At 33.1% G+C, this 6,244-nt stretch overlaps 1 long non-coding RNA gene across 1 annotated transcript; it reads right to left on the reverse strand.

Annotated features, from left to right (window-relative positions):
- LOC124454486 lies at positions 1-1,022 on the reverse strand. Its single transcript, XR_006951469.1, has 2 exons — positions 560-1,022; positions 1-481 (listed from the first exon to the last, which is right to left on the reverse strand). It is a non-coding gene; the product is annotated as an uncharacterized LOC124454486 (long non-coding RNA).
- Between the last annotated feature and the right edge of the window lie 5,222 nt (positions 1,023-6,244).

Below are 6,244 nucleotides of genomic sequence, written 5' to 3' on the forward strand. Positions count from 1 at the left end.
TTGATAATTAATTCATGCTTTATTTTTAAAGGAACTGTAATAGACGCAAACGTGGCATTTACAAATATATAAGTTATAATGATATTAGTTGAAGTAATTTCATTTGTTGTATATTTCTTAAAATGATTAATTTTTCACTTGTCTACAACATGTGTTTTTTTATTGTGTATGTACGCTCATGCCTTATTAAAGACGTGATCACTTAGAGAACCTCACATCGATGATGTAACTTGAATTAGTTGAATATGCCCGTATTATATCAACTCTCTTGGCCTTTGTAAGCAACACGACAATTTTACAAGACGTTTAATAAGAACTTGTATTTTCAAAGTGATTGACAAATCATTCCTCTTTAAAACAGATATATTTTCCTCAGCTGCATGATGTCACGTTCTGGCAGAATCTTCTACACTAGTCCCACTGATATTCACAACGTTTCTGAAGATTGCAGAGCGAGCATGATGGGTACAATGGCTGGGTGCTGCAATATAAAATTAATACGCATGCGCATTATTGCTTTTCTTTTTGGCCTGCTTTCGTCAACATGAACGACGCTTACAATTTTGCTCCAAATTACTCATTTCATTTCTAACGATTCGGAGATGACTTTAATCTACCAAGACAACGATTTTCTGAGAAAGAAAATGAACAATCTGAGTCCGAAAACCCAAATGAGCAATCGTTGCTGTTAAGTTCTCTACGCAAGACACATCCACAAATGTCAGTATAGAAACCAATCAGGCACGACCAGACAACGACACATCAAACCCCTCAGTCAAAAGAAAATCTTCTATAGGACGTACATTATGAAGAACGTTCTACATGTGATTACCAATTTTTATGAAAACTGCTCTTAGGTCCTTCAAATTATAACCTTGTTTTGTTCCTTACGAGGAGATAGATGTAACGATATAAATTATCGGGCCTTTTGACCGGATGTACTGTATTGGGGCGAGAATTCTAGCTCCTTCTTAATTGAAGGCATCGTTGCAGCTCATACTTTTATCAATAGAGTGGAGATTATGAATGAGTTAATTACACATCCTGTTGTTTACTTATTTGATATTTTGTTGTATGAAACATAACAAATTTTCAAATTATATAAATTTCTATGCCTAAAACTCAACCCAACTGTATTCCTATCTACAAGTGAGAGCTATGTTTCTTGCTTTCACATTCTGTCTAAGCACTCAATTAAATTAAGTAATTTATTCATACACGACTTACAAAGAAACCTTTAAAACGTGGCACTCGATACGGATCATTTTCAAATATAGCTATATTTTGTGTACATACTTTTGATGCAGTAAAATTTGTTACAAGCTGTATTTCGCCGTTGACCATTCTTAAAATAATTTATGTCGCATCTATATTGAACAAAACTGGCAACAATTCCCCCCAGCTTTCTCCAGTATAAAAATTATATAAATATAACTCTATTATTTTAAACAGCAATTTTATTGTTAATATCAACTTTGCACGTACATTGAAGGAAATTGTTGTGTCATAACGAACAACACATGCAATTACGAACATATTAACGTTATCAACATGAATTTTTGAAACTTCTACTTTAAAATTATGAATGTACACGACTATCTTTTTTGAACGTAGTCCAAAATGAGAAAAATGTTTTATTTACCGTTGAATTTGTATAGACATGAATAAGGATGTTGAAAAATTGGACTAAGACTTGAGAACTAAAAAACTATACATAACTTGAAACATAGCTACCATCAAGGTATGTAGCTATAAGCCTCTACCTCTCAAATTGACCGAAATTATCCATTTCTAAATGTAGCTTGTGTTGATGTGCTTATTTTTGGTTTCAGCAAGCAATTGAAATTGATAATTAATTCATGCTTTATTTTTAAAGGAACTGTAATAGACGCAAACGTGGCATTTACAAATATATAAGTTATAATGATATTAGTTGAAGTAATTTCATTTGTTGTATATTTCTTAAAATGATTAATTTTTCACTTGTCTACAACATGTGTTTTTTTATTGTGTATGTACGCTCATGCCTTATTAAAAACCTGATCATCACTTAGAGAACCTCACATCGATGATGTAACTTGAAATAGTTGAATATGCCCGTATTATATCAATTCTCTTGGCCTTTGTAAGCAACACAACAGTTTTACAAGACGTTTAATAAGAACATGTATTTTCAAAGTGATTGACAAATCATTCCTCTTTAAAACTGATATATTTTCCTCAGCTGCATGATGTTACGTTCTGGCAGAATCTTCTACACTAGTCCCACTGATATTCACAACGTTTCTGAAGATTGCAGAGCGAGCATGATGGGTACAATGGCTGGGTGCTGCAATATAAAATTAATACGCATGCGCATTATTGCTTTTCTTTTTGGCCTGTTTTTCGTCAACATGAACGACGCTTACGATTTTGCTCCAAATTACTCATTTATTCCTAACGATTCGGAGATGACTTTTATCTACCGAGAAAACGATTTTCTGAGAAAGAAAATGAACAATCTGAGTCCGAAGACCCAAATGAGCAATCGTTGCTGTTAAGTTTCTACGGAAGACACGTCCCTAAATGTCAGTATAGAAACCAATCAGGCACGACCAGACACCGACACATTGAACCCCTCAGTCAAAAGAAAATCTTCTATAGGACGTACATAATGAAGAACGTTCTACATGTAATTACCAATTTTTATGAAAACTACTCTTAGGTCCTTCAAATTATAACCTTGTTTTGTTCCTTACGAGGAGATAGATGTAAGGATATAAATTATCGGGCCTTTTGACAGGATGTACTGTATTGGGGCGAGAATTCTAGCGCCTTCTTAATTGAAGGCATCGTTGCAGCTCATACTTTTATCAATAGAGTGGAGATTATGAATGAATTGATTACACATTCTGTTGTTTACTTATTTGATATTTTGTTGTATGAAACATAACAAATTTACAAATTATATAAATTTCTATGCCTAAAACTCAACCCAACTGTATTCCTGTCTACAAGCGATATGTATCCTTCTTTTGATATTCTGTCTAAGCACTCAATTGAATTAAGTAATTTATTCATACACGACTTAAAAAGAAACCTTTAAAACGTGGCACTCGATACAGATCATTTTCAAATATAGCTATATTTTGTGTACATACTTTTGATGCAGTAAAATTGGTTACAAGCTGTATTTCGCCGTTGACCATTCTTAAAACAACTTATGTTGCAGCTATATTGAACCAAACTCGCAATAATTCCCCCCATCTTTCTCCAGAATAAAAATTATATAAATATAACTCTATTATCTCGAACAGCAATTTTATTGTTAATATCAACTTTACACGTACATTGAAGGAAATTGTTGTGTCATAACGAACAACACATGCAATTACGTACATATTAACGTTATCAACATGAATTTTTGAAACTTCTACTTTAAAATAATGAATGTACAGCACATTTTTTTTTGAACGTGGTCCAAAATGCGAAAAATGTTTTATTTACAGTTCATGCTCATGTTATCCTGCTGTCAATCTCTCTGTGTTTATACTTACGGTAAAAACAATGAATTTATATAGACATGAATAAGGATGATGAAAAGCTGGACTAAAACTTGAGAACTAGAAAACTAAACATCACTTGAAACATAGCTACCATCAAGGTATGTAGCTATAAACTTTTACCTCTCAAATTGACCGAAATTATCCATTTCTAAAAGTAGCTTGTGTTGATGTGCTTATTTTTGGTTTCAGCAAGCTATTGAAATTGATAATTAATTCATGCTTTATTTTCAAGGAATCGTAATGAGCACAAACGTGGCATTTATAAATATCTACGTTATAATGATATTTGTTGAAGTAATTTCATTTGTTGTATATTTCTTAAAATGATAAATTTCTCACTAGTCTACATCATGTGTTTTTCTTTATGTATGTACGCTCATGCCTTATTTAAAACGTGATCTTTTAGAGAACCTGACATCGATGATCTAACTTGAATTAGTTGAATATGCCAGTATTGTATCGATTCTCTTGGCCTTTGTAAGCAACACGGCGATTTTACAAGAAGTTTCATAAGAACTTGTATTTTCAAAGTGATTGACAAATTATTCCTCTTTAACACTGAGACATTTCCACTGCTGCATGATGTTATGTTCTGGAAGAATCTTCTACACTAGTCCTACTGATATTCACAACGTTTCTGAAGATTGCAGAGCGAGCATACTGGATACAATGGCTGGAAACAGCAATATAAAATTAATACGCATGCGCATCATTGCTTTTCTTTATGACGCGCTTTAGTCAACGAAAACAAGGCTGAGGATTTTTGTTCTAAATTACTCATTTCATTCTTAACGATTTGGAGATTACTTTAATCCACCAAGACAACGATGAACTGTTTTAACAATGTGATTACCTTTCTTCAACATTTAAAATTTTGATTCGGTGTTGTAATGCTGTTTTATTTATTTTGCTATTCGTAGAGGAAATTAAGCCACTGATATGTAAACTAAACTGGACTATTTATCCACGTACATATATAGTAGGCTATGTGAACAAAAACGCTTCTCCCTACGGCAACGAAACTATTGAAGCCAAAATTAACCTACCGATTCAAGAAATTGTTGACAAACAAAAGAAAAAACAAGCGAAATATTACAAATGTGGCAGCAAGCCATTAATAGATTTCAACCTAGGAGATACAGTACTTATACGACCAGACTAGACGTGCAGGACATGAAGGAAAGAAGTGTGTAACCAGAAGTTTGCACCCACGTCGTACCAAGTAATTTCGGAAGGCTAAATATGCAGACGGAACAGAAGACATCCGGCGTCCACTAAAGAAAGGGAAAATTGATAAAGAGCGTAATGAGGAAGAAAATGAACAATCTGAGTCCGAAGACCCAAATGAGCCACCGTTGCAGCCAAGTTCTCTACGCAAGACACATCCACAAATGTCAGTATAGAAACCAATCAGGCACGACCAGACACCGACACATTGAACCCCTCAGTCAAAAGAAAATCTTCTCTAGGACGTACATTACAATGAACGTTTTACATGTGATTACAAACTTTTATGAAAACTACTCTTAGGTGCTTCAAAGTATAACCTTGTTTTGCTCTTTATGAGGAGATTGATGTAACGATATAAATTGTCAGACATAGTGCACCGGGTCTTTTGACCGGATGTTCTGTAGTGTGGGGAGATTCTACGCCATATCAATTTTGTGGTGGAAATAATTACATAAGCTTTGCTTCGGTCGTAAAATATAGTTAAAAAGGTATCGTTACAGCCCATACTTTTATCAATAGAGTGGAGATTATGAATGAGTTAATTACACATCCTGTTGTTTACTTATTTGATATTTTGTTGTATAAAATACAACAAATTTACAAAGTATATAAATTTCTATGCCTAAAACTCAACCCAACTGTATTCCTGTCTACAAGTGATATGTATCCTTCTTTTGATATTCTGTCTCAGCACTCAATTGAATTAAGTAATTAATTTATATGCACGACTTACAAAGAACCTTTAAAACGTGGCACTCGATACAGATCATTTTCAAATATAGCTATACTTTTGATGCAGTAAAATTGGTTACAAGATGTATTTTGCCGTTGAACATTCTTGAAACAATTTACGCTGCACGAAGTTATTTCGCCTTTAACACTTTATAAAGTATTAAAGTTTATTTCTAATGAAGTTTGTTAAGGATTCTGCTGAAAGTTTTGGTTAAGCATTTCTTTGAAATTAATATATTAGCTGTTTCAGTGAATATCCTAATTATAATTACTTTATTTTTAAATGATGAACTAAAAATACAAAATACTACATGGAAAGTCGTAAGAGTTTCTGTGATTTGGTGTAGTTGTTTGTTTTAGTGTGGAAGTGGCTAAGAATTGAGAAGTTTGTAAATTGACCCATTTCAGAACATAATGAGAAATCATCTTGATTAGAAAACAAGCTTTGGAGTAAGAAAACTATTGAAACTGCATTAGCACAATCTTTACAATGTTATTTGGCCAAAATATGATTCTCTACTTGAGTCAGTTAATTACGGTGGCCGAGAGGTGCAATACACAAACACAAATTCTAATACACAAACACAAATTATAATATGCAAAATTCATATCCGGTTAATTTGCCAGCCAAATGTGTTCGGAGTTTACAAAGTTGCCGAAGTGCAGAATATTGTCATATTCTTATATTTTCGTTTTATTTCGAGAAAGTTAGTTGAATAGATATATGCGTGAGGTAT

This window comes from Xenia sp. Carnegie-2017, unplaced genomic scaffold (genome assembly GCF_021976095.1).
Source record: "Xenia sp. Carnegie-2017 unplaced genomic scaffold, XeniaSp_v1 HiC_scaffold_3, whole genome shotgun sequence".
NCBI classification, from domain to species: domain Eukaryota; kingdom Metazoa; phylum Cnidaria; class Anthozoa; order Malacalcyonacea; family Xeniidae; genus Xenia; species Xenia sp. Carnegie-2017.